This window comes from Ailuropoda melanoleuca, chromosome 15 (genome assembly GCF_002007445.2).
Source record: "Ailuropoda melanoleuca isolate Jingjing chromosome 15, ASM200744v2, whole genome shotgun sequence".
Classification (NCBI taxonomy): Eukaryota; Metazoa; Chordata; class Mammalia; order Carnivora; family Ursidae; genus Ailuropoda; species Ailuropoda melanoleuca.
The window spans coordinates 79,169,999-79,193,474 of NC_048232.1; the positions used below are offsets into that span (position 1 = coordinate 79,169,999).

General features: G+C 56.5%; 1 long non-coding RNA gene across 1 annotated transcript; it reads left to right on the forward strand.

Annotated features, from left to right (window-relative positions):
- The first annotated feature begins 17,647 nt into the window (after positions 1-17,647).
- LOC109490604 lies at positions 17,648-21,476 on the forward strand. Its single transcript, XR_002143937.2, has 3 exons — positions 17,648-18,003; positions 18,935-19,052; positions 19,600-21,476. It is a non-coding gene; the product is annotated as an uncharacterized LOC109490604 (long non-coding RNA).
- Positions 21,477-23,476: the final 2,000 nt, after the last annotated feature.

The following is a 23,476-nucleotide window of genomic DNA, read 5'->3' on the forward strand; positions in this document are numbered from 1 at the left end:
TTTCCTCCTCTGGAAGCGGGGGAGACACAACTCCGCACCTCCCAGGGTCACCTCCTCCTTGTCCCCTCCCCCATCTATGGTCCTCACTCTTTCAAGGGGCGTCTGGTATTGGCAATGCTGGTGAAGGAGCAGGAAACGGAGCTGTCCTGTCCCAGCTGCCTGCCTGGTCTCCCAGCCTGTTGTCCACCCTCCATGTGGCCACAGGACCTCGGTGGGTCCTCCACTGCCCCTACCAATCCTGCACCCTGACCAGTGGCCATGCCCAGGTCCTGGAGAAGTGGGTGTTGGAGGTTGAGGGTAGAGCAGAAGTAATGGATTTCTGTTGGTTCCCCGCCTGTCCCCCTTCCCAGGGGTGACTTCGCCGGGACAGCAGGGCGCAGACTCTGGCCCCAGGTCTGGGCGTTTGGGTGGAGGGGTTGGGGAGCAGCATGGAGGAGCTCTGTGATGTCAGGTGAGCTGCCTAACCTCGTTTAGCTCCGCGTTCTGCATCAGCGAGCAGGATAATGGAATCCGCCTCCTAGGACGCGGTGAGGATTTTCTGAGGGGTTTTGGAAGGAACGCGGCCCACGGGTGAATTCTGAATCAACTTGCTTACTCTCTGGGTGACCTCACTCCACCTCTCTGAGCCTCAGTTTCCTAATCTGCTAAAGAGAGGGAAAGAGAACAGCCTCATGGGGTCGCTGGGAGACGGGGAGACGGTGCCTAGAAGCCCTGGCAGGGAGGCCTCCTGGAATGTCACCCGCTTCCCTCCCCCGGCCTCCCCCACTTTCTTCTTGGGGGGACCTCAGGGGAGGAGGCAGGTGAGGACCTTCCCAGCCTGGCCCAGTCCCAGTTTCCACACTGTCCCCCCAGCTTCCCCTGGGGAGCAGCGCCCCCCCACCCCACTGGAGAAGTCCCCGGATGGGAGCGGGGGCAGGGCAGCTGCCCACACGGACCTGAGGAGTGGGAGGCCTGTTTCAGCACGTGGTTATGGGGGGACTCAGGTGCTTTGCTGCTCACAGTACCTTCTGAAGCAGGTTCGAGTCTAAGGCTGTCACAGATAAATGAGGAGAGTCAGGAATCTGAATGAACATCCATGTCTGTCTGACTCCAAAGCCAGTACTCTTTCTGTTCCTGCTTTTCCATGTGGGCTGAGCGTGTGTGTGTGTGTGTGTGCGTGTGTGTGTATGCGTGTGTGCGTGCGTGTGTGTGTGTGTGGGGGGGTCCTGCATCCGCCCAAGCCTGCAGGAAACAAGAGTCAGAAAACAGAACAGAGGCTCGTGTGGTAGAGTGTGTAGGTGAGCGAATGAATGAATGAATGACTTACAGACCAGTGAAGGAGGGAATGAATGAGTGCCTTTGTGGCGGCCCATCGTCCTCTTTTTCTGGACCCCCCTTCCCCGCCATGTTCTACCCCAAACTTATTCACCTCACCCCACCCCATTGCCCGGGACCCCTCCTCTGCCCACCGGCAGAGGGCCCCCCAGAGACAGGTCCCCGCCCCCACCCGCAGCCCACCTGCACCCTCAGGGTGCTTTAAGGGAGTTGCCTTGGCAACCATGCGTAAGTTTCCAGTTGAAGAAAAAAGTTGCAACCAGGGTTTGCTGCGATGGAGAATGACATGGGGAGGACCAGTGGAGAAGGTTGCCATGGCAACCGAATATTTAAGTCAAACTTCCTCGTGGGTCTCAGTGTGGGGAGATTACTCTCAGCAAGTCAGACTCGGCCCCCTCGCCAGGCAGTTCTGCCAAAGCCAAGCCGCGGCTGATGGGGAGGGAGGCGGCCCAGCCTGCTTCTGCGCTGTGTGCTAAGCCCCAGGCGTCTTCACGCAGTGCAGACTCCAGGCCAACAGCTTTTGTGTCCTTCGTTCATCTCCGTGCTGGGTTGTGCTTTTTGTCACCGAGTCACTTTGCACCCCCCCCACCACGCTTTTGTTAATCAGGCTGTCCTTTGTCCCCCTGCAGAAGCCCGGAGGGCTCTGGGCACTGGTGAAAGCGGCTCCCGGCTTTGTCGGTAGCAGTTGCGGTGTGGGATGAAAGAATGAGCGCCTCTCTCTCGGGAGGAGTGAGGCTGCTTGAAGGGAATGGCCCGTTGGCTTCCTTGGACGTCCCCTTTCAGGGACAGGGCCATCGGGAGGGGCTGGCTGAGCAGGGGTCTGCCCTCTGCCTCTCCCACCTGCCCTGATCCAGCTTCAACCCTTGCATAAGGACCGCGGCGACTCCCATCACGGTGAGCCCGGCACCTGCCTGACTCACGGGGGCCCTGGAGGGGGGGGCGCATTTCACCCTGCCCCGCCACAGTCCCCTGGGCTCCAGGTGCCCCTCTCCCTGGACCCCACCGCCCTCCTCCCTGAGTTGTGCGGAGAGTGAGAAGGAAGTGCCTGGAGTAGACGCCGGACTGGGCTTCCCAGTTTGTGCTTAGTCCTGTGTGTGTTTGCGTTAAAGAGTAACTCCCGCCCCGCCCTCTGGGCCTGCGGTGCCGGCATGGCTAGCTCTTGTGCAAATAAGACGTCTTTAAACTGTTCTGCCACTCGTGGGAGGGATTCATTCTCTCTCGGCAAATGTTTATGTGTGATTTCTCCCCTCCTGTTCGCTTTCCTTCACGGCCTCTCCTGCCCCCCTCTGCGCCGCCTTGGGGGCTGGGGTGACCTCACCTCCGTCCAGGACCGGCCTTCCTACCACTCTTGATGGGTAAATATTTACACCTGCAGCGTGTCCTGGGGAATGTTGTTACCCTCCTTCTTTCAACAAGCAGATATCACTGAAGGAAAAAAGGGTCCCCTGAGCCTCTCCCTTCTCCCCCCTCCTCTTTACTGCCTCAGCCTAGAGCAGGGTGCGGGGCCACAGGAGCCGAGGGGTCTCGTCTGCTGCCTGAGCAAGGCCCCTTCCCCATCCACTCAGTCCTCACAAGGACCTGAAGGCCTTGGTGTTATGGCTCCTTTGGAGCTCAGAGAAGGTGAACAGTTCGGCCAGAGCAGCACAGCTCGTCATGGTAGAGATGTAACTTGAACTCGGGTCTGCCGGTCACACTTGAATGGATGTTCTTTCTTGGAAACCAGGTTGGGGCATAGGACAGAGAGAGGCTGGACAGACAGCGGCTGCCCGCGGGACAGTGAGCCCCAGGAACCGTGAACAATTCATGAGCAGGTATTGGGTGCCTAAGGAGACACCCATCGGAGGCTCTGGGTTCTTCTATCAATGTGGGCAGTCTGCCCACCCCTCTCATATTCTGGAGGGGAGTGGTAGCCACCCTGTCCTGACGGCAGCTCGTTCCAGGGCTTTGTATGTGGGAGGGAGAAGACAACGCCAGGGCCATGCCAGCAGACCTGGGGAGCGGGGGCTGGGTGGTACCCCTTGAACCAGGATTCTGGTCTCCTTGGAGAAGGTGTCCAGTGGCAGCCACGAGCCCTCTGTTGCAGGAAACCATGGCACGGTAGCAGGGACCGGGGAAGGCCCTGGAGCTCTTGTGCTGAGCAAAGTGAGTCAAGCTCGCTGTTTCATGTGATCCAAATCTTATCCACCAGAGAAACTAGCTCCTTCGACCCATCCATACATGAAAGGGGGCTTCAGATACTCCTTGGGAACATGGAGAATTGGAACCAGGAGTCCAAAGATTGAACTCCCATGGTGCCCTTGTCTCGTTCTGTGACTTGGGGGCGGCGAGCACATCCCTTCTCTCAACCTGTTTCCCCGCCTGTACAGTGGGGTGAACATGATGTACCCGACAGGTCACTAGACTCCACGTGGTCCAGCCTTGCCTTGGGGACACATGCAGAGAATCACAGACGAGCCACCAGGGCGTAATAAAAGGAACTTTAAGTCTTTACTTTGGCCTTTCCCCAAAGCGGGCAGGAGGCTTGGGGTCAGGGAGAAGTTTATTCCTAATTCATAGCACAATTTTGGAGTCTCCCCTCTCCAGTATTCTCCACAAAACTGTAGCTGCTTCTTCCCTCCCTGCCCCCCCACTCCTATCCAAACTCCCCCAGACTCGGAGACCAAACCACCTGTCAGCGTCTCTCCTCTTGGATTTTAACATGTTGATCCAAACGAGTTTCTCCTTTATGATTCTTCTCACACCAGGGAGGGCAGGGAAGCTGACTGGACCCTCAGAGAATGTGGGGGGCGGTGGAGAGGGAGGGAGGCGAGGAGGGTCCCACATCTGTGCTGACCTGTCCCTGCTTCTGGTCACAGGTCACGATGCTGGAGCTAATGTTTATGGCATGTGTCCCAGGCACTGCGCAAATCTAACAACGACCCCAAAGGGGAGACGTGATGGCCCCCATTGCACGGTGAGGGGTCTGAGGCCCTGGGAGATCACCTTGCCCAGGACTTCACAGCCAGTGGGTGAGGAGGGCCGAGTTTCGAGCTGAGGCCCTCTGACTTCAGAGCCCACACTTGGAAGCATCCTGCATGCCAGTATCTGCCTCCTCCAGTGTGTGGACCACAGAGTCCAAAGGGTCTGTGAAAGCGTGTTCAGAGGCTGGGACGTGGAGCGCAGTAGAACTTGACTGACGAACCCACTAGCTGAATGACGTACTTTATAAACCATGGAGTGCTTTTTTGGTGATATCTTTGAAAAGCCAAACTTTTCTATGCAATATTTTTGTTCTTAGAGCGGAGGGCGCCCACGGGCAAGGTGGGGGCTCAGATCCGATGAGGAAAGCCTGGGTGCCAGGGCCTTCATCTGCAAGGGGTTCCCGTAGGTGCTGAGCCCAGCTGCGTGCACCCCCACATACGCCTTCCCCCATAATCTGCGGAAGGTAGACACGTCAGAAGGGCCCTCCCTGCCTCTGAGAGCACTCAGGGGAGTCTCGTGAGGAGTCCTGGCAAGACCTCTTTCAAGCTGTGTGATTTAGGACAAGTTCCCTAACCTTTCTGAGCCTGGATTCTGTCTTCTGGATGTTAATGTTACCTTGCAAAGTCCTCGCAAGGTGGACAGCTCCTGATACAAGATCTCTAGAACTGGCCTAGGACACGGTGAGCATGTGAGTGACAGGCTTTCTCAGGCTCGGCCCTACTGGCATCGGAGGTGGGATAATTCTCCATCGTGGGCTTGTCCCATGCATGGTCCATGCACTCAGCACCATCCCTGGCCTCTACCCACTAGGTGCCAGCAGCTCCTTCCAGTTACCACAACCCCACATGTCTCCAGACCTTGACAAATGTCCCTTGGGGACAAAATCAACCCTGCTTGAGAACCACTAGAATAATCCTAACCGTTTTTTCTTAATTTGAAGGTCTAATTGGCTTTATTAAGCGATTCACGAATCGGGTAGCCTCCCAGCTAGCGAGGAGAGGGCAGCTCCAGGAGTAACCGTAGCTACTGTGACCAATGATAAGAATGATTTCTTTTTTTTAAGGGCCGTGATGAAGACAGCCCCATCCCTGGGGTGCTGCTGACCGCTGGTGTGCATTGCCGGGCCCTACTTATAGAATGATTAGGGGCATGCGGAATCCAGATGGCGGTTGGAATGTTTCAATCTGGAGAAGCTGGAGAAGCTAGAATGTGGGAAGAGGGCTAGTATCAGTCTTCGTACAGGTGATGATGCTGCCTCCCGGGGGGTGAGGGACAGGGGACTCACACTGTGACCAGCATCCCTCGCCTCCCACGATAAGCCCTGAGGCTGGCTTCTGGTACTTTCGGTGGGGGAGGGGGGTTCAGACTCACCGAAGGGCCCGGGAACCGGGTGATTTTGGCCCCTGGAGTGGTTTTCTCTGTCTGGGTGTGTTGCTTCCTACGGCTGCTGGAACACATCACCACTCACTTAGTGGCTCCAACAGTCCCCGTTTATTGACGTACCACTCTGCGGGTCAGAAGTCTCCTGCGGATGTTGCGGGGCAGGGCTGGTTCCGTGTTCGCTCCGAGGCTCTGGGGACAGTCTGTTTCCCTGCCTTTTGCAGCCTCCCATCTTCCTTGGCACCCAGCCTCTCCCGTCTGCAGAGCCAGCAGGGCAGTCAGGACCTTCTTGGCCTCCCTCTTCCCTGTGAGTACGCTGCCCACACCCCAGATAATCCAGGATCGTCTCCCTATTTTAAGGTCAGCTGATGGGTAAACTCAATTCCCTTTTGTCGTGGGACAATGTATATCTGCTGGTTCCAGGGGTTAGGGTTTCTCTGGGGAGCCATCATTTGGCCTGTTGCACAGGGAGTCAGAGCCATGGAGAAGGTTTCTCAGGGGAGGGGGTGGCAGATCAGTTCATCTGGAGCTGAGGGTCTGTAAAGGGAGGAAGGAGAGATCAGATACTATAGGCGAGAAGAGCCGGATGCTCGAGAGGCATTTTGTGCCTGGCTGGGGATTTCTGAGTCAATTCTTAGAAGTAATGGGGAGCCATGGCAGGTTCTTGAGCAAGGTTAGACCTGAAACACAAGGCAAGCTTTTGGTGGGAGAAGCACGTCTGCAGATGGGTCAGGGATGGAGCAATGTGGAGGGAGGTGGGGACAAGACGCCACCTAGGTGAGGGGGCAGGAAACCCAGAAGCCAAGAGGGGTTAGAGGAGGGGACAACTGGAGGACACGGAGGCCTTGTGCAGTAAAGGTACCGAGCAACGGCTTTGCAGGTTGGATGTGTAGTTCTGCTCATTCCTAGCTGTGTGCACGGGGCACGCTGAGCTTTACTTTTCCAAACCTCCGGTTCCTTCTGGAAACAGAGACCATGGGCATGAGAGTCCCTCTGGGCAGGAGCTTGTGGGCACAGTCCTGCCACTCTGCTCCTTCCCCGTGCTCATGTGACACAGGCATCTTCAGATGCCTTGACATCAGCATTGTGCTCTCTGCGCCCACAGTGTCACTGAGTGTGGGCGCTGGGGGGGTGCAGGGTGCTGGAGGGCGCACAGGGCGGGTCACAAAAGAAGCAAGTGACAGTGCCTGTCCCGGGACCGAGAGGGGGGCTCCTTACCGTCTCTCCCAAGCTCCTTTGATCATTGTCTCAGCGGCCCTCGCCCTCAGGGGGGCTCCTTCCAACCTCAGCCCCCAGAGTGCAGACACTGGAGTTTAGGGACCTGTTAGTCCCAGGGGTCAACCAGTTCTCCTAATGAGGTTAGAGTGAGCTTCTGCCAGCTGCAAGAGTCCTGAGGCTGCAGGAGGTAAGGAAGGGAGGAGGGGGAGGGAGGGCAAGGAGGCTGAGGAAGGTGCTTCATGGTATGTAACCCTCGTGGAGGTGTTCCGACGGAAGGATGCGTCCTGGCCAGGCCTTCATATTTTTTTTTTAAGATTTTATTTATTTATTTGAGAGAGAGAGGGTAGAGCAAGAGAGAGAGGGAGAGAGAGAGTGTGAGTGCAGAAGCAGGGGCAGGGGCAGAGGCAGAGGGAGAAGCAGACTCCCCACTGAGCAGGGAGCCCTGGATCCCAGGACCTCCGGATCTTAACCTGAGCGGAAGGCAGACGCTTCACTGACTGAGCCCCCCAGGCGCCCCTTGGCCTTTGTATTTTGAAGGCAGCATGACAGCTTCTTTGCTCTCCTGGGCTGACAAAGAGAGGCTGTCGCAGAAGGTGGTTACCCCGAAGGCCTTGTTGTCGGAGGCCTAGGCTATGGAGGGACTGAGCGGGATTGTTCAGTGGGGGTGGAGGATGTGGGGAGCTTGATGCTTCCAGGGTTGAGGGGAGGCCCCGACTCCAGGACAGGCAGGGGGCAGAGGGGCTGTGGCTCCCTTCAGGCCTGGGGCACAACCAAGGGTGAGGGGCTGGGAAGGGGACGGCCAGGGCTCAGGACCCTCTGGGCCAGAGCTGGTCCTCCTGTGGCCGCACTTGGTGGCGGGGATCGAAGGTGCTGGTGGAGGGAGCCGCGGTCCTGTAGGAGACCGCCGGGGTCGTGCAGCAGGGAAATACCCCATGCTGGGCTCACACACCAGAAAGGAGGCTGGGGGTCTGAAATCACGTTGCGGGGGGGGGGGGGTGGGAAAAAAAAAAAAAAAAAAAAAGGGGGGGGGGTTAGTTTCTTCAGAGGCCCATCTCCTGGCTGGTAGAGGGCCGTCTTCTCCCTGCGTCCTCACGTGGCCTTCTCTCTGTGCGTGAGCTGGCGCCTGTCTGTGGCCATGTCCCCTCTTCTTAGAGGGACACCAGTCTTATTGGACTAGGGTCCCCCCTTAAGACCTCATTTTCACCTGACTCACCTCTCTCAAGCCCCGTCTCCAAACACAGTCACATTCTGAGGTGCTGGGGTTAGGACTTCAACAGATGAATTCTGGGGGCGGGGGCACAATTCAGCCCACGGAAGTGCCAGAGCCACCTCCATGTCTGGGGGACGCGGTGACCTTGTTCCTGTGGAGTCCAGGGGAAGGAGAAGCACCTGTAGGGGCTGCCACGGAGGACTTCCCACCAGTCTGGGGGCGGGCGGTGCTGGATTTAATTCCCTTTGTTGTTTATTATTATTATTATTTTCTCTTTCAATACATAGTGCCCAGGGGTATGCAGAGGAACATTCTCCACCTTCCTGCACCACCCCCTCAGGCCCCCTTGGGCCTCTGGCCACCAGGTTGCCCTCCCCAAAGGCACTGCCCACTGTGACCAGTTCTGGGGCTCTGTCACAGTCCCTGCCTAACTCCCACGCATCTGCTCAGACCCGAGCTGCTCCGTTCCGGCTGCACACCAGCCGGGGCCGCACATCCAGGAGACCTGTCTCTGGGGGCAGGCCCTGCACTGGTCCGAGATGCCTCCCGCTGATTCCTGAGCAAGCAGGGCGGAGAAACACAGCTCTGCCCACACCTGGACTCGGTGGGCACCTCGTGGTCCATCTGGGGTGGGTAGAGGGAGGAAGGGAAGACGCCGGCCCTGTCTGGGTACCAGACCCCCTCACATGCGCTCTAGCTTCCTCATCGTGACCTCCCCGCTAGGCAGCATCCTGGTCGCCCCTGTTTTACAGGTGAGGAAGGTGACACTCAGAGGGGCCACCCAGCCCTTGGAGGTCCTCCAGCTGGGGATGGGGAGCAGGATCCTGGCTCGGGGGGGCCCTGCTCCGACGTCTTCTCTCCCAGGGCAGAGCTAATAGAAGGCTAATAAGGAAGCCGCTGCCGGGATGCGGGATGTAGTGAGACTGAGCTGGCTGATGGAGAGGAAGGGTTCGGGGAGTCACAGGCTGACAGTGACTCAGGGGGCGCACTGCCCCAATTGCCTTTCCTTTGATCAAGTTCTTTTTTTTTTTTAAAGATTTTATTTATTTATTTGACAGAGACAGAGACAGCCAGCGAGAGAGGAAACACAAGCAGGGGGAGTGGGAGAGGAAGGAGCAGGCTCCTAGCAGAAGAGCCTGATGTGGGGCTCGATCCCACAACGCCGGGATTACGCCCTGAGCCGAAGGCAGACGCTTAACCGCTGTGCCACCCAGGCGCCCTGTGATCAAGTTCTTCCTCCACCTCCAACTTTGGTTTTGCTCCCCCATTTCTTCTCCACCTGAGAAACAGTTTTCTGTCCTTTCACAGACCTTTATTCCAGCTGCTCCGCCCCGACCCCTCATCCCCTGCTCCGCCCCGACCCCTCATCCCCTGCTCCCTAGCTCCTGTCACCTTTATCTTCTGTCACATCTTGTTCTTTAGTCTGCTCTCTCCTTGCCTGGGTTGCTCAGGGACTGACTCACTGATCGTAGGGATCAAGTTTCCTGACGGGACCACAAGCTCTCAACCCTGAGGAGCAGGAGAGGAGACGAGTGGTTTCCCTGAGCCCCACCCCCAGCCTTTACTGGGTTTTTGCCCCATCTACCCATCCGCTCATCCATCCATCCATCTATCCATCCATCCATCCACTCGTCCACTTGTCCATCCATCCATCCACCCATCCACCCATCCACTTGTCCATCCATCTATCCATCTATCAATCAATCCATCCACCCATCCATCTACCTACCGATCCATCCATCCATCCCCCCGCCCATCCACCCACCCACCCGTCCATCCATCCTCACTTGCCATGTAGATACAGCCGTGAACAAGAGAAACACAGACTCTCTCCTCATTCCAACTGGAAGTTGGCCATTAAATATTGCACTAAACCAAATGCTGCAGGACGACACTCTGCTCTGGAGAACGTAATAATAATGCCTTTGTAATAATGCTCATGGTCAAGGAGAAGACAGACGCTGTTTTAGCCCAGCACGAGACCAGTGATGGAGCGGCAAGTCTGGCTGTCTTAGAGGGAAACCACCCTGGGAGCTGACGTTGGTGCTGGCCTTGCTGCCTCCCCTTCCCCAGCTGCAGGGTCTGAAGTCTCCCAGCCCTCCCCTCCCTCATCCGTCTAGCGGCAGAAGAAATGGACGGACAGACAGCACAAAGGAGGAGCGCCGAGACGGATGTGGGGTGGTTGTCACAGGTGAGACCCAGGGTCTGGCTCTGAGACCCTGCCTTTTTAATGGGGACAAGTTGACAAGACAAGAACAATGCCCTCTCCCTGTGGGGAGGAACCATCGCTGGGGCCTACAGGGTGGGCAAACATTCCTTGGGATTCTGCTGCAGTTGGACCATGTTGTTTTGGTCTGTACCTTCCCTCCTTTGCGCCGTAATGAAAGTGCTAGTGGGGGCACACGGGGTAACCCTTCTGGAGCTGTGTGTGCGTGTGCACGCATCAGAGGCTCACGGCAGCCTGTGGGGGTGGTGCTACCATCGTCCCCTAAACATGGAGGCCCCAGGCGCAGAGGGGTGAGGCGACTTCCTAATGTCACAGGTCACAGCGCCGAGGCAGACCAAGTGCGGTGCGTCCAGTGGGGCCCATGCCGGAGGAGCCACGGGACAGTGCTGTCCAGAGCTGCTATGTGGCACCTGCCCTGGGACTGCGCCAAGGCCCGCCCCCCATCAGCCGGGCTCCTAGCAGAAGGCGCCTGGGGCCAGGGTGCACCAGCAAGGACGGGGACAGCTCCGAGCGCGCACTATAGGGGACAGGGGCAAGGGAGAGGATGCCCACCGTCTTCGGGGGAAGAGAGAATGGTGGCAACGGTGGGGGAGGGGGCTGGTCCTTGGGGCCACTCTCTCGGGTTCGAGCTCCAGGGATTTTTCTCCTTTCGAAATCACAAGTCTATTCTTGTGTTTGTATTCGTGCCTGTGACTTTTGGTCAGGTTTCGTGAGGTGTAGTCTGCTTTCTGTACAGGCCAGCCTTGGTAGTGCGCAGTCCTGCGAGTTTGGACCAGCGCCCCCCCCCCGCCCCCTGTTGTGTTACCACTGCAACCCAAAACGCGGACCATTACTCCCAGGTTCTGGAATCTGTTCTGGAATCTCAGCCTCCAAGCGTCTGTACATGCTGAACTTAAGAAGCGAACATTCCAGGCCCCTGGAGCAGCCTGAGGCCGGCTGCTTCCTCCCCGGTTGACCCTCCGGCTGCTGCGGGGGGATGCGGGGCCTGCAGCCTCCACAGGGACCGGGCATGTTCCTGGGCCTGGTCTTGCTGCCTCTTCGAACATGGCCTTCGCGTATCTAGGGGTACTCCGCGGATCCGGGCACGGCCTTGGGCTGCTGGGCAACTGAGCCAGCTCAGGAACGCAGTGCTCTGCCTCACCTAGGGCCCGGGGGTGCCCATGAACACCATTTGTAATGAAGGAGGCAGGTGGAAAGGAGCCAGCTGCAGCTACTTTGTGCTTTGAAGAGCCCTACCGGGCCGGCCTGACTCCGCTCGTGGGCGCTGAATGAATGCTGCTAGGGTCCTAGCATCGGATACTTCAGGGTCAAGGCATTCGGTGAATGTGCTGGACGCCGGGGCCAGAACTCCTTGGGTTCAAATCCTCACTTTACCACTGACAGGCTCTGTGGCGTTGGGAAAATTATTTATCCTCTCTGGGCTTCAGTTCTCTCATCTGTAAGTGGGGCTTAGTCTTCTTGTGCTCCCTTCCCTCCCTCCTCCCAGACCATGTTTTAGAAACTGAGATGGAAAATATGTGAATTGGAATCTTGGTTTCACATCTGTTATTATTTATGCAGTATTGGGCAAATCCCCAGGCTATGCTGTGCCTCCATGGATTAAGAAAAAAGCCAATTATACTCTGACACCCAATGATTATTATAAGATACATCTTGATTTCAAAGATGTAACAATGTGAAAATATGTTGTATCTTAGAGTTGCTAAATTTTGCTATCCCGAGTGCCTGCTTTTTAGCCTGTGCTTTATCACCTCATGGTCTCAGAATAGCTGCCAAGCATCATGCCCTCACACCAATATCCCCACAAGGAAGGGTAAAGAGGGCCAGCCAGCAGTGGCTAGGTGGGGTGTGGGGAGGACACAAGATCTTTTCTAGAAGCTGCTTAGCAGACCTGCTCTTGCATGCTGTCAGCCAGAAGTCGGTCATATGGCTACTACTACTGCAAAGCAAGTTGGGAAAGGGTCTGGCAAAACAGAATGGGAGAGTCATCAGTGGCCGAGAACAATCCTTTCTGGCCCCTGTTTTGGGCATTTTGATGTTCCCTCCTGCATGGGAGTTCTGTTAGCAAGGCCAAAGTAAGTCATATGTTGGTCAGGCAAATCCCAGTCTCGGCTGCAGATGGGGCCTTAAAACTCAGCTAACACCACTTGCCACCCAGCCCTCTGATCGATTTGTTTTTCCAGCATCCTTAATAGACGATCATCCAGCCTCAACTCAAACCCCCCTTACAGGGGACCCACTTCATGAGCTAGCTCCCAGGCTTTCCAGCCGCTGAACTGTTGAAATGTTCTTGCTTAAACTGAGCCAAATGGGTCCCCTCCAATGATCCTGGCTTTGCCCCTCGGGGTGCCCAGGTCCGGTTGGTTTCCTCTTCCCGGTGAGTGCCTCCCAGGTTTTGAAGACCGAGCTCATCCTCTCCCACTGCCCCCCAGTCCCCATGAACCTTCAGCAGCCCCAACCCTATCAATTTCTTTTTTTACATCCTTCCTGACATTATTCTTGGAGGTATCAGTCTTTTGTCATAGAGCTTCCAGTTTGACAAATCATTTCAGCTGTTCTTTCTTGAGAGTTCACTTTTGCTGGGCATAGTCCTCGATCCCAGGGAGATAGCAGTGAACAAGAGAGACCTTCCTCTGTCTGAGCCCACTGAAGAGCCACTTTATATGTGCCCTCCTCCAGGAAGATTTCCCTGATTTCTGGTTAGGCTAGGTTCCCTCCTTTAGGCTCCCATAGCCCCCCAGGCCCCTCTGCCATGACACTCGGTGTACACTGGGCCGGCCTCTGTCTCCTGCTCTGGACCATGAGCCCCGGGAGGGCAGGGGTGGTGCTGGGCATGATGGTTATGCCTGTCTCACAGCCGGCACATGGTAAGTGCCGGATGCATGCAGTTTCCTCCATGAATGGGCAGTTACAAAGGTGGTTGTAGAACCAGGAGGAAGGGGACCTCTTTGCCATTTCTGGGAGTGAGAATGGCTCACGGGATTAGCCTCTGCTTATGATGGGCTCCATCCTCTCCAGCCTTAAGTGTCCTTCTTGCTCCCCATCTCGGTGTTGAGAATAGCGGACGTCAGACTGACTTGGAATCTTGGCTCAGCCACTCACTGACCCTCTTACTGACTTGGGCAAGTGACTTAACTTCTCTGAGCCTCAGTTTCCTTACTTATAGAATGAAAATATTAACCTTCCTCATTGGGTTATTGTGAGGGTGAAGGACTTGACACCTGCCAAGAACCAGGCACACAGCCCATGGCAGGTGCGCCACGAACTTCGGTTCTTGCTTCCCACCAAATGGGACACTGCCAGCCTTTGCCTTTGCCTTGGGGTTGTAGGACAGGGTGGGGGAGGGGGTGGGACGTGTCAGCTAGCTTGGATGTGGCCTTGAAGAAAGTTGGGCTTGGCATTCCCATGCAGCAAGTCCCAGGGGACGGGGAGAAATCTGGGAAGTGACCTGCGTGGGGACCCAGGACAACCATCCCCGACCACAAGGCTTGGTTTCCCAGGCCAGATGGGTAAGTGATGATTGATCAGCCTCTCCCTCTCCCCTCAAACTACACACAACACAAGATGAAACTGACGGCCAGAGAGGTCAGGTGACCGGTCCAAGGTCACACAGCAGCTAGTCCCAGATCTCCAGATTCATGGCCCAGGTTTTTTTTTTTTTTTTCTTCCTTTTTCTTCTTTCTCTCCTCCTTGCCCAGGAATGTCTGCCTAATGGTTTCTCCTTGGAGATGACCAGGCCACGAGTCACTTCTTTATTTCCCTCGTGAAACCGAGCTGCTACCTCTGGCCAGTTCCCTAAGCTGCATTGGACGAATCTGGGAGAGGGTAAGGAGGCCTGTAGGGGACAGACACGCCAGAAAGGGGATGTCCTTTCTCCGTGCCATGCTCTGCCTCTGTACCCCTGCACACACAATCCGTCTCTGCTGCTAAGCGGGTTGGCGTTTCCTGCCTGTTACCGCCAGCTCCTGGAGGGCAAGCACACTGTTGTCACTAACATCGTCTTGAGAGGGCCCCCGCCGTGCCAGCCGCTGTGTTCAGTGCCACGAAGCGACGTGAGGACTGTACCCATTTAACAGGTGGAGGAATACCGTTGCCGGCTGGGTCGGCTGTGCCCTACCTCCTGGTTAGCTGAGCTGAGAATGAAGCCTGGCCCAGCCCCTGGTGCCCACCATCAAGGACCAGCGCTTACCGTGTTCCAGGCATGTTTCAGACACACTTCCAAGCACTTCGTATGTCCTAACTTCTTTCCTTGGCACAACCGCCCTATGTAGGAGGGCCTGCTATCGTCCCCATCTGCCTGATGGAACACTGAGGCCAAGGGAACGGCCAGTTCTTGCCTGAGGTCATGTAGACGAGAGGCAGGGGATGAAGCATGTGCCATAGGGGCTGCTCTGTTCCTGTCACGCTGTGAGCATCCCTTGGGGATGCTGATGTGGAGGCCTATGGTGCGCCGGCAGGTGAGGAGGGGAGAGGCAGGGGTCAGCGTCGGGACTCACAGGCAAGGCCTGGGCAGGGTGCAAGCTCTGGGGTGGGACAGGACAACATTTGCTCCTCATTTGGTCCTGCCCGGGCTCAAGAGAAAGTAAAGGCATGGGGTGGAAGGGAGACACAAGAATCTTCCTTTCCACCTGGCACAAGCCCAGATCTAGACTTTCTTTCTCTTTGAGGTTTTCAAGAAGCCTGGGTGGTGGAGGGCAAGACAGAAGGCAGATGGCTCCCCTGACGGCCGCCACTCCCACGTGCCCACCACCGCTGCCCAGCAGTGCAGGGGAAGCAGAAGGGAGCGCGCAGTCTGGGATCAGGGACCGGGTCTCCACCGGCTGTCCCCTCCGTGGCTGGGCCGGGAGCCCACAGTGGTGAGGAGTGTGGGCTCTGGAGTCTGACTGTCTTGCTTTCAATCCTAGTTCTGCCACATGCGCAAGTGGACCCAGTGGAGAGGAGGCCCCGGGTGCTAGTGAGGGGGACTTAGAGCCATCCGGGGAAGGACGGAGGGAAGGGAGCTGGGCTGTGAGTCCAGGGGGAAGTGGGGCTGGATGGGGGCAGGAGGAGGTCTTGAAAGCCTGTGTGCCAAGGCCGGGTTGTCTGACCTTGTCCTTTGGGTGGGAGGAGGGGTTGGTGGAAGGCTGGTTGGATTACATCCAATCCCCATAGACTCTGCCATGTGACTTCAAACAAGTGTACCCTCCTCTCCTCTATCCAACAAGGCAAAAATAAAATAATACGAAGACAGAGAGGGAGACAAACCATAAGAGACTCTTCACTCTAGGAAACAGAGGGTTGCTGGAGGGGAAGTGGGTGGGGGGATGCTATAACCGGGTGATGGGCATTAAGGAGGGCACGTGATGTGATGAGCACTGGGTGTTATATGCAACTAATGAATCTCTAAATTCTACCCCGAAACTAATCATACACTACATGTTAATTAAATTGTATTTATTCTATTTTTCTAAGATTTTATTTATTTAAGAGAGAGAGAGAGGGAGAGAAAGCCAAAGCAGGGCAGAGGGAGAGGGAGTGGCAGACTCCCTGCTGAACAGGGAGCCCGACGTGGGGCTCCATCCAGGACCTGGGATCATGACCTGAGCCGAAGGCAGACGCTTAACAGGCTGAGCCACCCAGGTGCCCCTAATTAAATTGAGTTTAAATTAAAAAAAAAAAAACTGGAAAAAAACCCAAAATTACGACGCAGCTGGCCTTGTAAGTTCTGGGGTTCCATTGAATTCCCGTGTTGGGTTAGGGTGCGGAGCCTGGACATGGGGTTGGCAGAACCGCCAGTCACCTCGGAGGGATCTCGTGGGCACAGGAAGGCCCTGGTCCCCAAATCACTCCCAATGCAGTCTCCACAGGGCCTGCCGAGAAGGTGCCGAGCCGGTGTGGACCTCACCTTGACCAGTCTCCTTCATTCCCAGCCACGCTCTGGCCTCTCTGGTCTGCGTCAGTCCTGCGGCCGCATGATTCTTCGTGCAGAGGGAACAGCCTCTGCTGAGTGCTTGTGGAGACCATGGGGTGGCAGGTCTGGGGTGCAGCGGGACAGAGGGGCCTGAGGGGAGGGGCTGCTCTGGGAAGATGTCTCTACTGTTAGCCCCAGAGGGAGGGGCAGAGAGAGAGGACAGGAGAGGGACAGTGGCAGGAGACCAGAGTTGGGGGTGGGGAGGATTTTTTTTAAAAACTTCATGAAAATATGTGTTTGACCCATATTACTCTTTTTTCCCTTCAAAAATAATAAGCGTGTAATTCGGTGGCCATACTTAATTGAAAGTAAGAGAAAACCCATCCAGAAAGATAGAGAAACTTATCAAGCTGTTTTCGTTAGTGTAGAGTGGTTGAGGGCATACTGTGTAGGATGGTTGTAAATTCACGCAAATACCCAAGTGACTGAACTTGACAATGGAGCATGATTTTGCAAACAAGGTGGAAGAGAGACGTGCCCTTAGCTTTTCTGTTGCCTGGCCACCCGAGTCTCTGCGCACCGCTGCAAAACCCCCGGGCACCACGCACGCCCCTCCTAAGCCCCCTCAGGTTCAAAATCGCCAGCAGGGGTCATGTTCTTTCTCCCTGCGGCAGGAAGGGGAGTATTTGCTGGGCATTACGCGGGTATCTCGGCAAGATGCATTTTTAATTTTTGTGGTGATTTGATGTTTCCTTATGGGAATTACCAACTGTAACCAGAGGTAGAACGGGGAGTGGACAGGAAGGGGGAGGCTTTTGTGCTGCGATGGCATTTAGCCGGGGGGGTCTCTGGGATCACAAACCCCTGGGCCGTTGGAGCTCCTGGTGGCCCCTCACGGGATAGAGAAGGGAACTGAGGCCTGGCAGGGCACCCATCTTGCTCGAAGCCATGTACTGAATCAGCCAGGGGCTGTTCCCTGCCTGGTGTCCATGCGGTGTTTAAGGAGCTCCTGCTGTATACACAGAGCTACCAGACACCCCGGGTGTCGCAGAATACTGGGTAGGGGGCAGGGGACACAGGCACTCTGGGAAGGGTGGGAAGGTCCTTGGTGCAGCATCTCCAGCTGCCTGCCCCCCAGGAGTGGCTTGGGGACCCCAAGGCCTGCTCCCGACCCCGGGCATCCCCTGGGAGCACTCCAGGGCAGCTGAGGGGTTCTTGGGGAGGGTTTGCCTGGACCATGAGCCCCACTGCGAAGCCAGCACTGTTCCTTTTCTCTCTCACACAAACACACGTTCTGTGTTGCTTTTTCCTTAAATTCTCTGCTCCCTCCTCTCCCCTCCCTTTCAACCACACACACTCATCTCCCCGCCTCTTTCCTCACCACTCCCCTCCTTCTAGCTCATAAATTCTCCCCCTGGGGCCTTTTGCCAAGGGGTTGAATAAACAGGAAGGGAAAGAGGAAATAAATCACAGCTGAGTCTCCACAGGCTCTGGGAAGGTCTCTGGCTCTGGGGAACGTCAGGAAGGAGCCAGGAGGCCTCCGCCTTGGAACCACAGCCTGAGTCTGGGGGGCTGAGGAGAAGGGGCTGCTGAGCAGTGGGGATCAGTGTTATGTGGGGTCAGTATCGGGCTTGGGATCGACCCCATAGTCCTCGGAGTGAGGGAGGATAGAGCCCAGGCTGGGAGACCGGTTCTGCTGTGTGTCTCTGGGCAAATCTCCTCCCCTCTCTGAGCCTCAATCACCCCATCTGGAAGGTGGGGCAGGACTGGATGGACAGGAGAAGCCCTTCCAGCTCTGATGCTGTAAGTTTCTGAGGCTCCAATTTGTACACAATGTGGGGGGTCTGGGGGCGGGGCCTCGCTGAGCTGCCCGGATGGTGGAGCGCACGCAGACCCCCAGCTTCCCCTCCACCCCCAGAGGGCTTCTGTCAGAGCACCTAGCTGCCCCAGGACATCCTTGGGTCAGGGAGGGATGAGGGTCGGAGGAGGTGGCCCTAGCCGGAGGCCCTCAGTTTGGAGCCGGCTCTGGGTGAAACCCCACCCCATGGCCTCCTCACCTCCCCTCCAGGTGAGCTGGGACGCCAAGACCCTAGGCTGGGAACAGAAGTTTTGGCTTCTGGTTGTCACTAGGAGCTGACAACATCCCCCCTTATTCAAGTGACAACTGGGGACTTTGGGAGAACAGCCACAATGTGTGAGTGGTAGAGGGAGAGAGAGGATGAGAAGGGCGGAGAAGGCGGTGGGCTCCAGGAGGGGGCCTGGGGGCCTGGGGCATGAACGGCCTGGAGTGTACGTTCATGTGTATGTGTGCTTACGTGCTCGCGTGAGCTTAGCTTCTCAGCACACACGTGAAGGGGGGACATATTCGCTCATGCATCTGTCTGTGGTTTCCGTCTGCGTGTCCCTGGAGAGAGGGTGCGAGCTGCGTGGCAGCTCGGTCCCTCGATAGCGCATCTCCGAAGACGGTGAAGGAAAGTCCTTGCAGCCGTCCAGTCTTGGTGAGCTCAGTGACACGGCAGCAGCCCGGAAGCCAGGGTCCCGGCCTTGGACCGTCCCCAGACTCACTGCCAGCCTTGGGAAGCCACCGCCTGCCTCTGGCTCCAGGAGGCTCAGTGGTGAATGACGATGGCAGACCAACTCATCTTGAGCATTTCCCGCGTGGCAGGCCCCCTTCGGAGCACGTTACCAGGCCGAGTTATCCAAGGCATGTTCTTTTATCCTTCCCATTTTACAGATGTGGAAATGGACACATCGAGTCAGCGGAGGGGCTGAGATTCCGGAGGGAGGCTGGCTGGGAGCACTGAGACCCAGGGACCCCGCGCTGGAGGCAGAGGGTCCAACCAAGGGTGGTGGTGAGTCAGATCTCGGAGATTCTGGTGCAGCCCGAGGCCCTCCCTTCCCCTCTCTTGCTGGGCCAGGGTGTCTGGCGGGAGTGTGACTCCTAACCCTCGGGTGTTGGGCAGCCCGGCCTGATCTCTAAGGGTTCTTGGTGTTCCAGGATGCTAAGACTTGGCGTCTGAAACGTACAGTCCACAGCAATAAATGTCACAGGAGGAAGGATGTGACCAAGCTGCAGAGGGTAGAGACCTAAGACGTTCTGAGCCAATTCCCTCCCTTCTCCCCCTGCCTCTCTCCCCTCCTCCTGCCTTGCCTCTCCCTCTCCAATCTCTCTCTCTATCTCTCTCTGCCCCAAGAGCTGATTCACCCCAAGAGTTCCAAAACCAGCACCCACCTGTCCTCTGAGGGCAGGGGCCACGAGCTGCTGACGGGGACTCAGCCCCGCCGGGTGGTGGAGTCGCCACGTCCGGAAAAGCCCGAGGGCTGCTGGTGATGTGGGGGACTTTCGACGTCGCTTTAACATGCCCCCTTTCTGCCCTCCTCTCCTCTGCCCCCGGCCAGCCAGACTCAGCCACAGGAGGAGGAGAGGAGCCAGGAGGCAGCCAGGGCCAGGAAGAAGTCCAGCGTGGTGACATTAACAGGGAGATGGAACCGCCTGGCTTTTTGGTCCCTGGACACGGGCACCATCACACACCTGAGCGAAGCCCCATCTCCTGCTGTCCCCGCCGGTCCCGCCCCCCGCCTGCTGCATGAGCTGTTTCCTACCTCAGGACCTTCGGCAGGGTCATGGCACGGCCCGGGCACCTCCTGGCCCTGCTTAAATATCGCCTCCCCCAAAGCGCCTTCCTTGACGATTCTACCCAAGAGGGTCACCCTGACATTATCTATTTCAGCACCGCACTGTTGAATACATAAAATTCACCGCGATTTATAATCAATCCGATGGTCTATCTCATTATCATGTATTTCACTACTGTTCGTTGTAATAACGGCCCTCCTGCTACAGTGTCACCTAAAACCGAGCAGGGGCCATGTGGGTGCTCCACAGACGTTTGCTGATGGTCATCAAACATTTCTGGAAAAACCACATGAAGGAGAGAATGGTTCACCTGGCTTTGGGAGGAGGAGAAGGAACTAGAAAGGTGAAAGGACGTGTTCATCTGTATCAGCAGAAAACTCAACTGTCCGTAGCTGAACTTGTAAGGACAGCTGTGGCTGACTTAGCCAGGTGTCTGGATGGCGGATGGCCTGAGCATAATGATGTCAGCTGGCGCCCCAGTTCCTTCCATCTCTCCTGGTCAGATTGGGCTTCTATCACAGAGTGCCACAGACTGGGTGGCCAGAAGCCAGAAGTCCAAGACCGGGGTGCCAGCGTGGTCGGGAACCCGCCTCCGGGTTGCACACTGTCCACTTCTTGTATCCTGTCATGGCAGAAAGAGTGTGAGAGACTTTTGGGTGCCCCCATTTTTTTGGAGGGGGGAGGGGCAGAGGCAGAGGGAAAGAAAGAATCTTAAGCAGGCTCCATGGCCAGCTCGGAGCCTGATTCAGGGCTCAATCCCTCAACACTGAGATCATGACCTGAGCCAAAATCAAGAGTCCGACGCTTAACTGACTGAACCATCCAGGTGCCCCTTGGGTCCCTTTTGTATGGGCATAAATCCCATCCAAGAGGGCTCTGCCTTTGTGACCTAATGACCTCCCAAAGGCCACACCTGCCCACACCATGACCCTGAGGGTTAGGATTCCAACATGTGGAAGCTGGGGGGACACAAACATTCAGTCCACCGCACCATCTACCACTTTAGTACTCTCAGCAGGTTGGTCCTTATTCTTAGGCTTGAGGTCTCATGGTCACAAGATGGCTGCCACAGTTCCAGGCATCACAGCCTCACACAACAGTGTCCAAAATAGGAAGGGAGGGAAGGGAGCAAAGGAACCATCTCCTGTGGTTTTCTCTTCCATCGGAGAGGAAAATCTTTACCTTGAAGCATAGTGTCACTTACCAGGCCCTCCAGAGTTTCCTCCTTATGTTGTTATCACTCTAAAAGGGACCACATGTCCACCCAAGACTCATGAGTGGCAAAGCACACAGACTGCCACGATTACCTTAGACCAGCTGAGATTCATCCTGCAATCATCTGCGTTATACATAATTCACCAAGAACTTTCTGTAGCAGGGAGGAGAGCAGACAATGGCAGTGCCCCATTCACTGTCTCTTAGGAGCCTCCCAGTGTCCTATGGGATAGACAAGGTGACTCTTCCTGGTCTCTAGGACATTGTCCTCCTGGTCATTTGGGAAAGCAGGGCTCAGGGAGGTTACGGAGGGTGCTCAGCGGGCGCCTGGGTGGCTCAGACAGTGAAGCATCTGCCTTCGGCTCAGGTCATGATCTCAGGGTCCTGGGATCGAGCCTCACATCGGGCTCCCTGCTTAGTGGGGAGCCTGCTTCTCCCTCCACCATTCTCCCTGCTTGTGCTTTCTCACTCTCTATCAAATAAATAAAATATTAAAAGAAAAAAAGGACTGTCCTCAACATCACACAGAAAACAAGAAGGGAATGGAATTCAGCTCCCATCTCACCCTCTTCCCAGAAGCTGGGGTCCCCCCGGAGCACCTGTGCTGCCCCTCAGTCCCTTTCCACCCTTCAGTGCTGTTGCTTGTTTGGCTGGCATCTTTCCCACTAGACTGCAAACGCCCTAAGAGCAGGGCCCTTGGATCCGCCCGCCACCATGTCCCTGGCGCCTGGAACAGAGCCTGGCGCCTGGAACAGAGCCTGGCACTACAGACTGAGCGTCTGTAATAGTAAGCTCCCTTACCCACGCTGGAACATTCCTGGCAGCAAGCACTCCGCCCTCAGCGGCCACGGGGTGGTAAGGCTGATGGCGAGCCTCACCTGGGGAACTATGCCCCGTGGATGAGAGCAAGCGGACACGGAGGGCACAGCCGGCCCCGCAAGGGATAGAAGTTCCTAAGAAGGACTTCAGCTCTTAGAGATTTAAAAGCAGAACTGGCTGCTTTGTGAGGGGGTCCCCTCAGCTTTCAGAGGCAATAAACATCTCTTGTGCATGTTCTAGAAGAATCACCCACAGGGAGGAGTGAGGGAGAATAGAAAACCCCTTCAAGACTCCATAGCTTTCGATGGGGCAGTAACAGCATTCGCAGAGTCCTCACAACAATCCTTTGATGTTACGGCAGAGGAAGGTGAGAAACAGAGAAGTTAAGAAGCTTGCCCAAGGCCATACAGCTCATCCGCGGTGGAGACAGGATTGGAACCTGGGCGTGGAAGTACTAGCTCCTTCTCTTACGTGCTGAGCCAACCGCCTCTTTGTGTCCCTCAGAGACCCAAGGTGCTGAGACCCTAAGAATGTTGACCCTGGCACGGCAAGAGCGGGCTTCTGTAAGGTTCCATAAGCCGGAGCTGACTGTGGGACTCGAAGATGCTCTGCTCCCTGCAGAGCGCCCGTGCTGCTGCTCTGGGTGGCCGAGCGTGGCTCCTCTCATGGTCTGTCAAGTCTGGTTTCTTTAAAAAATGATTGGCTTGCTTGGATTTCTTTGATCCTTTGTGTGGAAATAAAAACCTGAACCCGCAGCCTCCGGCCCTGCCCCCCGCCTGCAGGCTTGCCAGCCATCCTGCACCTGGTGGCCAGCAGCCCGCTCAGGGTCTTCAGAGCCCCTCGGCCGCAGCGTTGTGAGGGACCTGCTGGGCCGTGAGCGAGGAGGGGTGCTGCTGGGCTGGTGAGGAAGGGGGCAGGAGGGAGAGGCCCGGAATAAGCAGGTCCAGAATAACGGAGGGGAGCTGGGGGGGTCCCTGGCAGGCCTCCCGGGAACCTCCTGGGCAGAAGCCCCCTTCACGTGCCTCCCAGGCAGCAGATGGACAACAGACGAATCCAGAAGCTTCTACGTGCCAGCACTGGGCCCCGTCCTTTACAAATATTGATCGTTCTTATTTTTTTAAAGATTTTATTTATTTGACACAGAGAGAGAGAAAGAGCGCACAAGCAGGGGGAGCGGGAGAGAGAGAGAAGCAGGCTTCCCGCTGAGCAGGGAGCCCGATGCGGGACTCGATCCCAGGACCCTGGGATCATGACCTGAGCCAAAGGCAGACGCTTCACCAACTGAGCCACCCAGGCGCCCCCAAATATTGATTATGTTAATCCACTGTCGTATTTCTAGGGTGGCAGGGCCCCATCCTCCCCCCTCCCTGCAAGGTAGCGGGGCCTCCACTCTACCCCGGGCGGCCCCCTCTGCCTCCTGCATCTTCAGCCCCCCCTTCTCTATGGGATGGTTCTCCCAGCACACTTAGGAGATCTACTCTCCCCCAGGGAGAGAGACAGAGTCAGGCAGAGACCTCTCGCCCTCAAGCTCCCCAGAGACTGCCCACCTTGTCCCCCGGCTTCTCGGCAACACGGCCCAGCAGCCCTACGACCCACCTCCTCACC